The following is a 17,724-nucleotide window of genomic DNA, read 5'->3' on the forward strand; positions in this document are numbered from 1 at the left end:
ATAAGTCGAATTTTGGCAAGTCGCAGAGCTGAGGTTTTGTAGCCACAACTGATGGCTTTTTTTTTTGGGTCATTTTCTGTGAACGATGTGGCGAGGCGGTAACGTTAAGGCGGAGTTAGCACGCTAGGTTAGCCAACTAAGTTGTCCACCTGCTGGTTGGTTCCGCCGTGCTGTCATGCTGCATAGGTTACAGAAATTGAGCTAGGTCGAACGTTAGCGGTCCGCTGACCCACTGCCGCTGGGTCTAACGTTAGCGGTCCGCTGACCCACTGCCGCTGGGTCTAACGTTAGCGGTCCGCTGACCCACTGCCGCTGGGTCTAACGTTAGCGGTCCGCTGACCCACTGCCGCTGGGTCTAACGTTAGCGGTCCGCTGACCCACTGCCGCTGGGTCGAACGGTCGAACGTTAGCGGTCCGCTGACCCACTGCCGCTGGGTCGAACGTTAGCGGTCCACGGTGTTAGAGTTCCCCAGATTAACGGATGGACCCCTAGCTTGGAGTTTCACATGGAGTCAGTAAGGAGAGAACAGTCCCTAAAACGCACCGTTTCTGTACAACATGCTGAGCCAATGGCCCTGATATATCCAAGCCTTTGAGCTTGTAAGGATGAAACTTTTCGCCATATGGTGCCTTATCGTTGACTTTGTGTTCCAGTCTCTGTATTATTATTATATTTTTTTATTTTTCACGGTTTTGTTCTTGCCTTGAATATCTAAAATACACACTAAAAGCGAGTGTGTCTATCATGTTTTGCAGCTCTAGCATCTTTTGTTTCCTCTAATTTTAAACAGTTTTGTTTAGATAAATACCTCTATACATTTTATAAAAAAAAAAAAAATAGATGGAAATTATGATATTAACAACCCCCCCCATACCCCCCACACACACACACACACACACACGCACACACACACACACACTCCTGTAGCCTATTAATCTAAAATAAGTTTAAAACAAGTAAATACAGGGAGAAATAAAATACAATTTACTGTAAAATAATACAATTTGAATAAGTGAAGAATAAAATAGTATATTAATAACAATACATTTTTCTAAAAGAAAGGTATAATAGGTAAAAGTGTGAGTTAACGTGTCTCTGTATTTAATGAAGCACTGTGTCTTTGTCTCTGGACGTGGCTGCTGTTGTTGGAGAGTTTCTCTTGGCACATGACACACTGTGTGTGTGTGTGTGTGTTTGTGTGTGTGTGTGTGTGTGTGTGTGTGTGTGTGTGTGTGTGTGTGTGTGTGTGTGTGTGTGTGTGTGTGTGTGTGTGTGTGTGTGTGTGTCAGACCGAGACAGTGTGTGTTTTGTGTTTTTTCCTGGCGAAGAGGTCAGACGGAGAGCTGCCTCCAATCTGGACCTGCTGCGTGTGTCTGTCCTCCGTCTGCTTCATTTCTATAAAAATTCTGCCAAAAATGGGAGAGTAAATCAGGATTTGCAGTCAAGTGTTTGTCCAAAAACGTTCTTTTTTTTGAAAGTTAAATAATATGTAACCCTGGCCCTGGGCCTTTTCTTGCTATTGAATGATTCACAGCCAGTTGTTGAATAATGTTGAAGAGAAGGAGAGTGGCAAATGGACGAGGTAGCGGTGAGGTCAGTGGAGGGTGAGTGGAGAGAAGAACGAACAATAACCCTCTGAAAATGTATTTTAAGTACACTCACATGGAAATCTGCGTGGCTTCTGACGGACGCAGCCTTTGCTGTTGAAGTTAACAGAGGAACACAGACTCCTGAAGCGATGGGACAACGATGAGAATAAGGAGCCCCACGTGATGAATGTGTGTTGTCTTTTCGCGGTTTTCAGGCTACGTCCTGATGATGAAGGAAGCATTGTGTCGACTGATGCTTCGCCATCTGGATGTTTAGGTGTTGGATGTTAGATGCTTGAACATATGGACGCACACACGCACACGCACACACACACGCACACACACACACACACACACACACACACACACAAATGATCGATTGAGTCCAGAAGCATAAGGTTCTTTGAGATAGAGTGGAGACAGACTGGGCCATTCTGTTGGATTGCACCGAGGGCCTCAACATTGTCAGAAGTGCTGCCAAACAACCCCCCACACACACACACACACACACACACACACACACACACACACACACACACACACACACACACACACACACACACACACACACACACACACTCTCTCTCTCTCGCCTCACTAGCTGCTTTGCTGCTTGTTTAAGTATAAAGTAAAAAAGGCGACATTCGTTTGTTTCTATAGGAGAGTCAAGCACGAGGTGGAAAGTAACTAAGTACATTTACTCAAGTACAAATTTGAGGTACTTGTGCTTTGTGTATTTCCATCTTATTCAACTTTATACTTCAAGTATTGTACGTTTTACTCCACTACATTTGTCTGACAGCTTTAGTTTTTCCTGCCCAGGGAAAACCACATATCTCCAGCTGTTGAATGTTTGTGATAAACTGAAGGATGAAGTCTTCCTTTATGTGTTGAGAACATTCTCCTCCTTCACTGTAATAAATTTCATGTTAGTTTAACTTGGAAATGCAAGTTCCCTTGCTACCTTGAAAATCGAAGTTAACTCAACTTGAAGACTGCCTTTATTTCAACTTAGAAATTAAATTTAATGAGGTTGATGTAACTACAGTGTTCTAGTTTTGTTAAAGTTGTTCTTTTAGTTGATTTTACTTTTTATTACTTGATTTCAACTTCATACTTTAAGTTAAAACAAATAATTTATTTTCTTTAAAAATGCAAGAAACCTTCCTTGCCTAGTATAACAGACATACTTTTCTGCTTTATTACAACTCACAATTTCAAGTTAAAACAACATAACTACATTTATATTAGAGATAGCGGGGGTGGTTGGGTGCAGCCGCCCAGGTCCCCATGCGAAATAGGGGCCCCTCTAAAGCCGCTGACCTTGCGTTACTTCACTTAAAAAGGATGCTAGTGAAGTGACATGCCACAGATTAATGGCTGAAGGAAGCCTATTACTGCTCAAAGTCTAATAATGCAATACTCCAGCTCTTCTTATCAAACGTAACAGTCACTTAACTTATGGTTACATGGGTACATTGTTGTGCTGATGTAAACCAGCACAACAATGACAATTACCAGGCAACAAAACACTACATTCTAAGCAGACACGTTTCATAAACGGAATTCATAAAGTTACATTTGTGTCGAACAAACTGCAAACTTTTCAGCAAATTTTAACACAACTCTATTTACCGCCTTGCATCATGGGAATTGACCAGCCAGTGAACCAATAGCACCTGACTGCAGTACACAGATCGGGGTTGGGCTAAATGTGGGCGGAGCTAAACGTTTGACTTTTGAAAAGAACTTTCCATTTCAATTTGAGAAGAGTGAAATTCACAAGTTGTTGACAGGTACTCCCTCCGCCGATGGCACTAGTGCTTTCTTGTTTGCCAAATGTGTTATATTTTAGTAGAAATTTGAATAGGCTACATCACTTATCGGCGGTGTATAATTAATTTATTGTGTCCATGCTTTAACTTTGCCGTGGAAGAAGACGGAAGGTTATTTTAAACTCGAAACGCTTTTTTTCTTCAACTGATAACTTACATACCCAAGTTCAATCAACACATACACATCTGACAAAAAATTCAAATAGTCGACACAATGAATAAATGCAAGTTTAACTTTCAAAAACTCATAAAGTTGAGTTCAAAATCCACAACTTGTATAAGCTCGTTCAGTTAAAACAAAGAAATAAGTTGACATAACTAAATGGGTCTGTACTTTTTTACAGTGTTCTTAATCTAAATAAAGTCATTAAAAAGCCTCTCGGATCAGCTGGAAAATGCATCGTCACAAAGCTGAAAACAGGGCTGTTTTTCTGACACCATGAAAAGTTTTCCATCTTTTTAGAGATTCGTGGTTCTCACAGGACAGCGACGCTAAAACATATGATGATCCTACAGTCCCTCCAGAAAAACGTGATTATGCGATCGCATAATCCAATGCATAATCAGCCAAAGTCCGCATATTTATGTTGGGGCCGCATTTGTTCAATTGCGCCGCACTTTCTCCACATAAATTGCCAATTTCCGCGCAAAATATGCGGGGCTTGCATGATTTCATAATCCCCGCATTTTTGTTGCAAAAAAGCCACACATGTATCTTAGTAGAAAGTTGAAAAATGTTGCGTTTACTTAACACAAGAGCAGGCATTTTCCCGTTGCCATGGGAACGTTATGAAGTGATGTTATTACGTCATCGAATCACTTTTTTTTTTTTTTTTTCATCAGTTTTTGCAAGTTCCCGCAATTTCATTGCATAAAATTGCATAAGTATCCCGCATATTCCATTGCATTTTTTAAGAAAAAGTGCCGCATAATCAAGGATTTTTGCCCACAATCACAAAAAAAACTCTGCATTTTTCTGGAAGGACTGATATTATAGAAGATGATGCATTGCTGCAGATTAAACTACCCCAACAGTATATAAAGGAATCAAAATCAGCTCACCTGGTAGAGCGCGCGCCCATATACAGATCTTTACTCCTCGACGCAGCGGCCGCAGGTTCGACTCCAACCTGTGGCTTTCCTTTGCTGCGTGTGTGTCGTTCCTCTCTCTCTCCCCCCTCTCATGTCTTTAGCTGTCCTATAAATAAAGGCCTAAAATGGCCAGAAAAATGTGTACAACCTTAACAGCAGGAAAATGCAACATACACATTAATAGGGCTGTCTAGAATACTATTTTTTGTGCTTCGAAGCTTTGGTACTTATCAACGATTATTCAAAGCTTTGGTGGCGGTGCCCATGGGGGAGGGGGAACTGATCAGGACTCAGGGCATGTTCAGACCAACAAAAGCGATTCGCTGCAGGGTTGTGGCGCGGTGGGAGTGACGTCCTGTTGTGTTATTTAACCTCCCAATGTAGCACAAGCAGACTTTATATTTCACAGTTACCGTTTTCCTTCAGATCATTTATAGATCTTGTCATTTCTGACTGCACTTGAAGGCAGCTTCATCAAGCTCAAGTTCAAGTTACTTTATTTATACCCGAAGGTAGATTTTGTTTGCAGTAGAGTCACACATCATCACATTATCACACATAATCAAAAAAGTTCTTATTGGTCCAGAATAAGATAATACATAGGCCTACATAAAGATCGTATGTAAGATAAGAGTAAAAAGATTTAATACGAGTAAAAAAATGTAAAAGATTTTGTTTGCAGTAGACTCCTCATACACACATATAAAAGCAAAGGAGTAAAAGAGTACATACATAAAAAAATGCAGAGGAAGAGAGCAAGAAAAGCTGTTCCACAAACTCCCGGGCACTTCGGTGCTTGTGTTTGGTAAAACTTTCTTGTGGCAGCGATAGAGGCAGTGATGTTTCCTGTTTCCTGTACAGGACTCTCACACCGCCTCAAAACACACAGACAAGTCTGATTGGTGGTTACATGACCGCAGCGTAACGTCGGGTTGCGTTTCTCCAAAAGTTGAATCGGTCTTAACTTTATTACAGCATTGAAGGAAAAACTAAACAAAAAACTTATATCTGAGTCCCAAAATTGAAAATGGAATACATACCCAACGAACAGATATCGGAATAGTGGAACATTTTACTTTTACTTTTCATACTTGAAGTAAAAAAAAAAAAAAAAAAGAAGTGTATTATTCAACTTTTGTTGTTGTGGGGGATTGGGGGGGGGGTTTGTTACACTTTAATTTACTTTAGAATAACACACAATACACTGGAGGTGCGAACCCAAATTGAACCTGCTACAGAAGCTGCTGTGGATCAAAGTGAACGTCAGGCTCATACTCCTATGTTAATTCAACGTAATTAATTCACAAAAGGTGCCAGACATCTTGTATTATCTATGAGAGAGAGAGAGAGAGAGAGAGAGAGAGAGAGAGAGCCTGGAATAATAGCAAAAAGCTAAAGCTGTGCCTCAGTTTTAATAGACCCCGTCATCAGGGCATGAATTAAACTAAAGGCATTTTAATTTGTGATAATACGAGCACAGAGCCTCCAGTTTTTCTCTCATAAGGATAACATTAATGCTTATAGGCTCTAAAATAAAGGGACTTTTTCACTGAGGAGATAAACGAGAAATCAATTTGGGGAGTAATCTTCGTAATGAGACAACAAAACAGACAAGAAGCTGCAGACACCGCGAGTGTATAATGAACACACAGAGACTCCCAAATGTTTGCAGAACAAGCCTGTTCACAGGTATCTCCACTTTCACTTCCCCAGTGATGGAAGAGGTATTCAGATCATTTACTGAAGTAAATGTACTAATGCAGAGTTTCTGCAGGTTTCACCAAGTCACATTTAAGACTTTTTAAGACCTTTTTAAGACCATTATGAATGAAATTTAAGACCTTTATCACAACATCAACTGAGCCCTAAATTCAGTATTATTTAAGTATCGCTAAACTTCCCTTCCCCATAGATAAAACACCAATACAGATAATCTGCAAACTGCCAAATATCGGCCCCGATAATTGGCCAGGCCGATAATTGGTAGATCCCCAGTTTTTGCACCTTACTTAATTGTTTATTTGGACTCCTTCCCAATTTGTAGGGCGACTGCGACACAACAGTTTCCCTCTAGATAAAGTTGTATCTCGTCTTCTCTTAAATGTTCATGTAGCTGTTTGATTTCATGTAAACTGACAACAGCATTAATATTCAGCCGATGTACTTCATGATGTTCTCGACTTGTTGCTCGACTTGATTATGATACTATAATAGATGGAGTCGTGGCATCTGCAAGAATAACTTTAATCTGTGATTTAAATACTGCATTTATTATTACCTAAATATCCTTTTAAATGGCTTCACTACATTGTGAAATAGCATCTAAAGCAGTAAAGATTTTAAACACACTTCAACAATCATAATAATGTTTTTACAGCCAGACTCCTATTTGTTGTATTTTAGAGCTACACCCTGTTACCCCCACCCACCCATCCACTCTCAACCCAACAGCACAGAGCTGCGAAAAGTCTCCTTCAACTTTATTACTTATTGGTGACAATATAACCGCTATCACTCCTCTAATTATAGCATCATATTAAACCTCAATGACGCTGGAAGATTACAAGAGCAGATGGACTGAGAGCTGTAAAAGTGTTAAAAAGCAACAGTGCAGCAAGTTGTGCAATATGGGCCTCCGCCAAAACACGATGCAGTCCCTCCCGGAGCTAATCACTGACAAACATGTCACAGAGTTTTGACCTGTAATCCGAGTGCAACCCTCGGGCCAGTTATCGATTCCTTCACGGTTCAGCCCATTCAAGCTGTGTTTAGATATCGCATGACTACATGGACCCAGCTTTACTTGAGTACGTCCATTTTGTGCTACTTTATACTTCTACTACACTACATTTTTTAGCAGCTTAACGATTATTAATGCAAAATATAAATCAAGTAATACATGTATTTATTTATTTAAGTCTGCCCACTCCACCGGGTTGACTGATTCGTCTGGCATCATGACAGGAAACAGAGGCCTGTCTGTTAAAAAATGGTCGAGCCAATGAGTGCCGCTGGGGGGGGGACTAATAATAAGCCAATCACCTCCAGTGGCGGGACTAATGCCGTTGTCAAGCTGTCTCAATTTCTCCAGAGATCCTAGTTTGTTTTTACTTTGCCTTCTTCACTCTTAAATCCCCGGCGAAACCAGTATGTTGACGTGACCTTAGATTCAGGCGGATACGTTGGTCTCCAGTGATTGGTTAGGGGAAATCCAATCCCTCTCCCCCACAGAAATCGGTTAGAGTGGAGGCAATGTCAGACTGAAAACGGAATATATTTTATTCTGTATAATGAGTACTTTTACTTTTGGTACTTTGAAATGTTTCAATTCTAATACTGTTGCACTTTTACCTAAAGAGATATTTTGCTGATTTAAATCCAGCTCTGTGTCATGGCAGTGTTGGCAGTGTGTTGACGAATGGTGTTCGGCCTCCGTCCGTGGCGCCAGCGCACAAAGCGCCCTGCGGAGCAGCTGAGGGCCACCGAAGACTTCTGCTCCCACAGAGGGAAGCCGAACATGGTTCATCTAAACACGCTGCCCACACGAGGATGACACAGAGCTGGTTTAAAATGGCCACATTTTTAATGCAAGACTTTTACTTGTAACAGTTTTTCATCACTGTGGTATTGCTACTTTTACTTGGGTAAAAGATCGGAGTACTTTGTCCAGCACTGACCCACACTGTATTTTACAACTTCAGTCATTTTTGTTGTGTTTCCTTTAGGAGAGTTTGGTGGTTGATGTCATCAGTGATCCACAGGCCTGAACGCTGAACAGGTAAGGAAGGATTATATCTTCCTCTGACTTTTATTCTGAAATCTTGTCATAAAAAAAAAACTTTCTTGTTTTGCTTTTGTTTCTTATCAAACTACTTTCTCTTCCACCCCTTTCACTCAGTATTCAAATCACTTTTCAGGCTTCCTCCGCCGTCATTAGAAAGCATTGTGGGTTCACGTGAATGTTTATTTTGGCAGGGTCAGATTCTTGTGTGGTTTTTGTGCATGTGTGTGTGTGTGTGGCGGAGCAGGGAGTTGGGTTAAGGGGTTAATTGAGGCTTTAGGCCGTTTTTTAAGAAATGAATTCTTGCGGAGACCCTGCTGCCCCTCATATAAACACTCTTCTCACATATCAGCCAATTACTGACACTCTACACACACCGCTCTCTCTCTCCTATTATATTGCTTTTCTTCTGCTATTTGAACTCCATGATGTTGTTGAGGCTGCTGTCGGGGAACTGGATCTTTCTAACACAAACAAGCTTATGGTCTCCTAATACTGTGGTAAGATGATTACGGTGGGCAAAAATACAAGTTTTTAAGACGGAGAAATAAGTATAATTACCCAAACTTGACTAACTTACCCCTAAAAGTATTTTTCACAGTCTTTTTGGTCCATGAAAAAATGTCACTTCATGGTCTAAAACTCAAACTGGTCCTCACAAAGATAATATGAGAGCACAAGAACGAACGTGCGCGCGCACACACACACACACACACACACACACACACACACACACACACACACACACCCCTGAGCGCGTTAACACACGTTACGCTCCAGGTAAATATGTCAATCACGAGTGGATAAGTGATTAAAATAAAACCTTTGTTTACACACAAACACACTTTACAGATCTTAAGGCCAGATCCTCAACGACATGTCCAATCTTGCAACATTTTCTCATCCACCTTGATTCTGGGTAGCATCCAGCAATGTTCTGGGTCGCTTATTTCAAAATTTGAAACCTCACGCAACCTGAGAACAAGGTGGTAATACAGTTGCAACCAATTTCTGACCACTTTTGCATTGAGGCGGCAGTTTGTTTCACCTACTGCGAAACACATATGACGATATGGGTCGTTTATTCCTACCCTCTAATACGACCCACTGGAGAGTTTTTCTCTGTCCTCATATCCTCTTACCCATAAACCAGAGAACGTAACGCTGTTAATGTTGCGAAGCGATTGCAGTTTGGTTACATTTAGGCACAAAAAGTACTAAGTTAAGTTAAGAAAAACATTGTGGTTTTAGTTAAAATGATCTATCACGTTGCTTAACTTTTAGTTACGCACGTGACGCAGAAAATGGTGTAGTTCTATTTGTCCGTAGTAGTAGTTTAAAAAATGAAGTTTACTTATATTTTTAAACGTTCTCCTGGGTGAAAGTCCTGTGTTGGTTTGACCCAAGCTGCCTCCTAACGCGGAATTTGGCGCTCTTATACTTCGTCGGGGCGGCCACCACCGGGCGCAGCCACTATAAACGTTAATATGAGTCTTAATTGCTGCTTGACAAACGACTTACGGGAGCGTTTTTGGGGGAAGGACAGTCTCACTTGTATATAGTTGTAAAAAATACAATTAAAAAAGAGGAAAGCACCAACTCCCCTGTGAATGAAATTGTTGCTACTTTCTGATCATCCCCTTTTTTATTGGATGGTTATATTGATGTTTTCTTACGAGCACTAAAAGAAAAAGCTTCTCTTTACATACTTGTGCAGACGTTTACCCCTTGCCATCCAGTTTCCCTGTGAGGGTGAGTCCACACTAGATTTTGAAAGGAGGAGAAACATGGCTCCATTGTCCTCTGTGGGTTGAAAGCTGGGTGTGGTCAGGTTTTGATCTGTTTTGGCTCGCGACCACACCCATCTTTGATGTAGATTTGTACATAACGCCACTCTACATCACTGTACATCAAAAACATGTTATTATCACTGGTTTGCATGGCAAGTTGCATTATTAGACTGGGTGAAGTTGCTCTTTAAGTTATTCTTCGGATAAAGCTATATGATGTTTACGCCGAGTGAAATATTCCAACCCAGGAGTTGTGATTGTTGGAAAGAGTGTTAAAGACGAACCAAAATGGCTTTTCATGGTTTTATTTTGTATCTGTCTGATTGAAATATTCAAACCCAAGACGCTGTGTTTTCTTTTAATGGCTGCACCGTTCCTTCAAATGGAAATATTCTAGATGCTTTGTGCATCATTTAAAACAAATTCCCTCAAAATTGAATCCGACATATTCATTTCATGTCTTGGGAAACGTTGGGATTTCCACTAGAATTTAAGATCTGGCCAGATAATGTGAGATTTGTACTGACTGATCCATTGCGAGTCAGTCGGGGACCCATGTTATAGCCCCGTTGCTTTTTGAGCTTCCTGAGGTCGTGTTAGCTGCTGCATGTCTGCAGCTTCAGTCAGCTTCGCTGTAAAAATGCTACAGTATTATTGTACATAGTTTAGGTCCTTTTTTTCTGTCTGGTACACATTATCTACCACACACACACACACACACACACATACACATACATTACCTACCACGTTAATGGTTGTAATACCTCAGTCTCTGTGACTGGCTGCAGAGTCCATTTAGTCCATTTAAGGCTTTCTCTTTCTCAGCTCAACATGGTTTATTGTTTCAGAGGCTTTTCCATCCTGCACAAAATCACTCCAGTCATATATTTTGAAAAGAGTTTATATTAAAGTTGACAAGTCAATTAGTGAAATCAGCAGCTTCAGTCCAAAACTATTGATGTGGCCCTTCAGGAACCATGTGAAACCCAAGTGCGACCGGTTGATTTGATTGGTCGTCCGATCTGAATGGTTTCTATGATCTGCTTTTGTCTGCCAACTCGCATTAAAGCTTTGTCACTGTGTTGTGTGTGTTTCCTCCACTTCCCCTTCTGTCTTCCATCCATCACTGTTTCCGTCTTTCCTCCATGTTCTCAATATCTCATTCCCCTCTGTTGTGTTATCCAATGTGTGTTTTAATAGTTCTTGTTCCCATAAACGGCTTCATTTTCTCAGCCTTCCATGGGAGCTTGTACCTTGTCACTCTTAAATCTTATGAAAGCAAATACAAGGGTATGTAGTCATATTTGAGGTGGACCGCCTACGGCTGATAAGTCCGGCTCAGCGCAGTTTTATTCTTGTGTCCATGGTTTCTTTTGCATGTCTTTTCATCCTGAAAAAATAATGCAAACCGCAGTCATATAAGCTCAAACCTCAACTGGAATTCCAGCTCTCGACTAGAAGTCTAATCCTAAAATTTAACCCAAATACATAAATATAAACTAGCAGGGCTGTCCACTTAATAGTTGAGACTTGGAGTCATATTTGACTTGTCTCTGTAAAGACTTGCATTCAGGTCTAGAGTTATTACCCGAGACAGCACGATGTAGGCCTTGCATAGCCACACACCTCCAGTGTTAAATTAAGGTTAATGCATTGAAAGGACTTGGTCTCAGGTTTGTAAAAACAACTCAGGGACACGTAAGACTTGCAGCTGACTTGCTATTTGCTTATGAAGACTTGACTCTCGACTTCTTTGACATGGACATGTCTTGAGTGGCTTGAGACTTGCAGCGACGGACTCGATATTTTCCAACTGTCTTGGGACTTGACTTGAGTCTTGACTTTGGACTTGTTTTGATTTACTTGGGAGTTGCTTTGACCAGACTTGATATTACATTTTGGACTTGCCTTCACTAACTTGGGGTTTGAGACTTGTTGTAAAACGACTTGAGTCCTTACTCTGGACTTGTTTAGACAAGACTTGGACTTGTTTTGATTTACCTGGGAGTTGCTTTGACGAGACTTGATATTACATTAGTCTTCACTGACTTTAAATCAAGACTTGAGACTCGTCTCGAATGATTTGGGACTTGACTTTAGAATTGTTTTTGAAAAGACTTGAGTCAGACTTGGGTCAATCCACAAATAGACCTGGACTTGATACTAGGGCTTAACCTAACTAATTATTGTCATTATCTGCCAATTACAATGAATTAACTGTCAGTCGACTAATCGTCTCTCCTTGAGACTTGACTTGAACTTGCCCCCAGTGTATGGAATCAAATAAGGGTCATTAATATTTTGAGCTTGTAAAAACAAAAGTTTTGTAGGTGTAGAATTATTCTGTGCATGTGCATTTTACGATTTAAAACTTTACTGGCACGTTCCTTGCTAACCTGTGTAATTAACCTACCTGTGTCCTAATAGAGTCGGCTCGGCTCCTCCGTGTTGATTCCGGCATGTTCCAGATGAACAAAGTAGAGCAAACGGAAGCTTTTGCCCCCTGATTGGACAGTTTGACTTCTCCTCTGATTGGATATTCAGTGGGCAACGTGCTGATTGGCTAGTCAGCTCAGGCGAAGTCTATATCCTTGACGTTCCACTTCCGGGATTGCTCCGGTGCCGCAGGAAATTCGCTCGATGGTGTTTTTTTGCCTCCAACGGCGCCTTCCAGGCACCTAACCCTAACCTTAACCCTAAACATAACCTTTGCCTGGAAGGAGACGTTGGAGGCAAAAAACACCAAACACCAGGAAATTCCGCCAGATTAGTGTATTTTCCGTTTCCTTCCTCTTTCTTTGTGTTGGCGTTCTAACCTCCGGTGGATTTGTGAGGACTATGGTTAACTGCTCCTCAGATCTCTGCAGGGTAAATCCAGACAGCTAGCTAGACTATCTGTCCAATCTGAGTTTTCTCTCGCACGAGTATTTTGCAGCGGCTCTGGGCGGAGTTTAGCAACGCCCGTGACAATTTAGATTGGTTAAAAGAAATGCCATCAAACCAGAGCATGTTTTCCTCCCATCCCCGAATGCTGTAAGGAGTAGCCAGAGCCTCCTTCAGCGTAGGGTCAAAATTCGTCCTTGTAACTCATAACTTGTGCTTGTAACTTCAGGGTCGCACGTGCAGATAGGACATTTGTGTGTCCATTGCTCGGACTTGGCAAAACCTCACCGTTTGAAAATATTCCTCCACAAAATTGAATTACACTGTCATGCACGGAATAAATCTACAGCCACAAAACTTTTTACAAGCTCAAAATATGAATGACCCTCATTTGATTCCATAGCAGTGAGACTTGAAAATTGTTTTGATAAGTCTTGAGACTTTACTTGGACACGCCTCAAAAGACTGTCCTTGGGATTTGTTCTGGCCGGACTTGAACTCGTCTTTTGATGTGGGAACCACTTTGACAAGACTTAATATTTGTGTTGACTAACTTGGGACTTGCTGTCGGCTTGAGAATCTCTGCTGTCACACACTCGCCCGTCCACTTCTTCTTTCTACAAAAACAGTCTCCGATACAATCTTAACAGTTGTTTTTATTTATTAGTATGTGACTTTATATAGAAACTCAGTAACACTGTTTTCTCTTTAAATATTCAGTACAAACCACGAGTTCTCAACAGATTCAGTCCAAAACATATCAATGCTGACCCTGTCAAAGCCACATCAGTCAGCTGTAGTGATTGATTAATATCACCGCAGGTTCAGTAAACACAACTTTAAGACGTTTGGATATCGAAAAGAGCTTTCAGTAAGGCATCTCTTTTTCACTTTGCTATTAATCTTCATCATTTCATCACTTAGCTCACTGCTGCAACTCTCTCTCTCTCTCTCTGTGTGCGTGCGTGTGTGCGTGCGTGTGTGTTGTGTTTGGATTTAATCCCAGAAATTCATCACTGCATGAAATGTGAGTTGCCTGGTTTTGACTGGATTCACACACACACACACACACACACACACACACACACACACACACACACACACACACACACACACACACACACACACACACACACACACACACACAGATGGCAAACATCTCCTCAGACCTGACAAAACTCAGTGTGTGTCCATCTTTGTCATTATATCTCCTTAATCAGCTCATTAATCCATAACCTTAATGATGCAGAGACAGATAGGGGGGGGCGATAGAAAGAAAGAAAGAAAGAAAGAAAGAAGGAAGGAAGGAAGGAATGATGGAAAGAAGTGTGGAAGGAAAGAGGAAAAGAGGAATGAAAAGCAGGACCGGACGGACTGGTGGTAGGAAGGACAGACTGATGGAAAGGAGGAAGGGAGGAAAGAATTAAAGAAGTAATGGAAGGAAGTAAGGACAGAATGATGGAAGAGAAGTAGGGATGGAAGGAAGGGACGAAGGATAAAAGGGAGGGAGGAAGGAATGATGGAAAGAAGGAAGGAAGGAAAGAAGAAAGGAAGGGGGGAAAAGGAGTAATGGGAGAAAGGACGGACAGTGATAGAAGGAAGAGAACGGAGGAAGGAAGAATGAAAGGAAGGGATGATGGAAGGAAGAAAATTATGAAGGAAAGGACTCGGAGGAAGAAAAGGGTCTTGGACTCAAATGAAAAATGGAATATGGAGGGACACTACAAGAAAACCAGAAACGATGGAGTTTAAAAAGTTTCAAAGCCATTGAAGAAAGCCAATAAGGATGAAAGCAGCGGAAAGGAAGAAAAAGAAACGGCAGAAAAGAACAAAAACGGAAAGGAGGAAAAAGTTAGTGAGAGGGAGAAAGGGACGAGAAGGCTAAGTTGATGACTCGGAGCAGACTTTTATCAGCTGCCAACTGGTACTGTGGTGTGTTTATGTGTGTGCGGTCAGACTGAAAAGCTGCAGGATCGTTGCCAGTAATTTCTGTGTGTGTGTGTGTGTGTGTGTGTGTGTGTGTGTGTGTGTGTGTGTGTGTGTGTGTGTGTGTGTGTGTGTGTGTGTGTGTGTGTGTGTGTGTGTGTGTGTGTGTGTGTGTGTGTGTGTGTGTGTGTTTTTTCTTATTTTCTTTTCTGTGTTAGCCAGCCGAGTGTGGCTGCTACACTGCGGTGGAAGGCTTTATACTATTTTCTTTTAGCTGCTCCAAGAGTTGCCCTGGGATTGGACCAGAAGAGAGTCGGTCCGCTCTTTGTTTTGCCTTTCATTTTTATTTGCTGCAATAGGTCTTATTTTTAATTTTTTTTTCTTGCAGTGAACTTCCACAGATCCTTTCCTGGCTACCGCTGCTTGTTGTCATTACTATCAGGTCTTTTTCTACTTCTTTTTAACCCTTGTGTTGTCTTCCCGTCAACCATGGAACAAAAACACTTTTGTTGTCCCTATTTCAATGTTTCAGTCATTTTTTTTTCAAAATGTTGTGTTTTACATTTGAGTGTTTTTTTGTTTTTGTTTTTCCAGCTGAAAAAAAGTCCCAAAAAGCGATTAAAATTTTTAAAAAAGTGACCAAAACGGTCACTTTTTTTTCACAAAATTTTAATCGCTTTTTGGGACTTTTTTTCAGCTTTCGCCCAATGTTTTGTCACTTTTTCAATGTTTTGGGTGCTTATTTTTGACATGTTTTTTTGTGTGGTTTTGACATTTTTTTTTTTTTTTACATTTTCGCCGCTTTATCGACGTCTCATATTTTCTGATATAAATTTTTTTTGAAAACCGGTCAAATTTGACCCGAGGAGTGGCCGGGTTAGCTCAGTTGGTAGAGCAGGCGCACACATATAGGGGTTTACTCCTCGACGCAGCGGCCGCAGGTTCGACACTGACCTGCGGCCCTTTTGCTGCATGTCATCCCCCCCCTCTCTCTCTCTCTCTCTCTCTCTCTCTCCCCCTTTCATGTCTTCATCTGTCCTGTGGAAATAAAGGCCTAAAAATACCCCCAAAAAGAATCGTAAAAATAAAAAAGGACCCGAGGACAACATGAGGGTTAAAGGCTTCGTCAGGAGAACATCTGGTTCAGGTTTCGTCCCTCTTCGGAGTGAGATTCTGCGCTGCAAAGTTTCCTTCAGAAAATCTATTCCAACATGTGATCAGTGTTCTCAGATCCGGTGTTTATAAGGACGCATAACTTACTGAAAAAACCCAGATCTGTTAACTGCGTGAAAATGAAAACCGTGTTTAGTTTTTTGTCTCACTTCACATTGAAGCATCTTAAATACTTTCCCACCGAGTTTAATGTAGCAAGAAGACACTTCTTCATCACAGCGGGCTTCCTTTTGTCTCTCACGGCTTATTCCACAGACACTCGAAAGATCCAAGTCATCCCATGCGGTGGCTGAAGTAGCTGTCGTGTAACAGCAGTGAGTTATAGAGACCAGCTGTTTGGGACAGCTTCGCAGTGTCCCGTACAGTAGCTCATATTTGACCCCGAGGGATCCATTAATCAGTTATTATTAATTACCACTTCATCAGTCATGCCCACATGCCGTTTGACAGTAACGGGGTTGCCTATCATTTGGGTCTTTTTATTTTTTTCGATGCCGGTGCTACCTGCCGGAGCTGTGGCTCAGTGGTAGAGAGGTCGCCTGCCAATTGGAAGGTTGGTGGTTCGATCCCTGGCCCTGCAGTCTCATGTCGAAGTGTCCTTGGGCATTCACACACATTTGTGTGTGAATGATTATCTGATGAGCAGGTGGCTCCTTGTACGGCAGCCTTGGCCCCAGTGTATGAATGTGTGTGAATGGTGAATGGTTCCTGTACTATGTAAAAGCGCTTTGAGTAGTCGTTAAGACTAGAAAAGCGCTATATAAAAACATTTACATTTAAAACGATGTCTGAACCAAGATCTAAAATAAGAGCCAAAAAAACCGACAGTCGGCAACATTAAAGAACGGTTGTAATTTCATTTTTGTTTTCTGATAGTGGTATTGAAATAAGTCTCGTTTAGGAACCGGTATCGGTACTGGTATTATATTGGAATATGGAATATTGTTGAACGATACCCAGTCCTAGTCGTACCCGACACTAGACAGTAATAAAGTCCACCGTTGGGTTTCATCTTTCTCTTTGTCCTTAGTTTCTTGAATTTTTCTGAATTTAATTTAAATGCATTTGAGCGGCTGTGTCTTTTCTTCTTCCTCATTTCCTCCTGCTTCCCCCCTCTCTGTTAAGTGCTGGCCCGCGGTGTCCATTATTTGGTCATACAACGTGTGTATTGTGGACTTCACAGCAGCGCAGCCAAGAGCCGACTGTTTGATTCCTTTTCTTTGTGAACACAGAAATGGCTGAATCAGGAAGACCTGCAGCTCATGTTTTATATACATGAACTTTGAAATGCTGCAGAGGAGAAGTGAAAAGGGTGGAGGGAGGGGAGGAGGAAAAGTACTGAAGCAGACTCTCTAAGCTGTCTGCTACATTTAAGCTTTTATGGACAACAGCGGGAACCCTCCCTGCCTCTGATGGCTTTAACAGCTTACCTCACTGCTCTCCACAGCCTCTTTTCTCTATTATTCTCTCCATTTCTTACTTCTTAAAAACGGACTCGCTCCGTAACAACAGCTCCGGGGGTAATGTCTTTCACATGTGACGGAGATCTCGGTGGAGCTTTACGGACTCAAAGTGTTACAGTAAATGACAAGTGTCCTCTTTCCTGCCTCCATCACACACATTTGTGTGAATGTGTGTGCGTCCTAAATCTTCA

General features: G+C 41.5%; 1 protein-coding gene across 6 annotated transcripts in view; it reads left to right on the top strand.

Annotated features, from left to right (window-relative positions):
* The window catches only part of LOC120553538 (plexin-B2-like), a 247,366-nt gene that overhangs the window by 93,907 nt on the left and 135,735 nt on the right, over window positions 1-17,724 (top strand). For all 6 annotated transcript variants that reach the window (XM_039792062.1, XM_039792061.1, XM_039792060.1 and 3 more), the window contains one exon: window positions 8,243-8,295. The gene's annotated coding sequence lies outside the window, so the exon portion shown is untranslated. The remainder of the gene's footprint in view (window positions 1-8,242; window positions 8,296-17,724) is intronic.

This window comes from Perca fluviatilis, chromosome 23, assembly GCF_010015445.1.
Source record: "Perca fluviatilis chromosome 23, GENO_Pfluv_1.0, whole genome shotgun sequence".
Taxonomy (NCBI): Eukaryota; Metazoa; Chordata; class Actinopteri; order Perciformes; family Percidae; genus Perca; species Perca fluviatilis.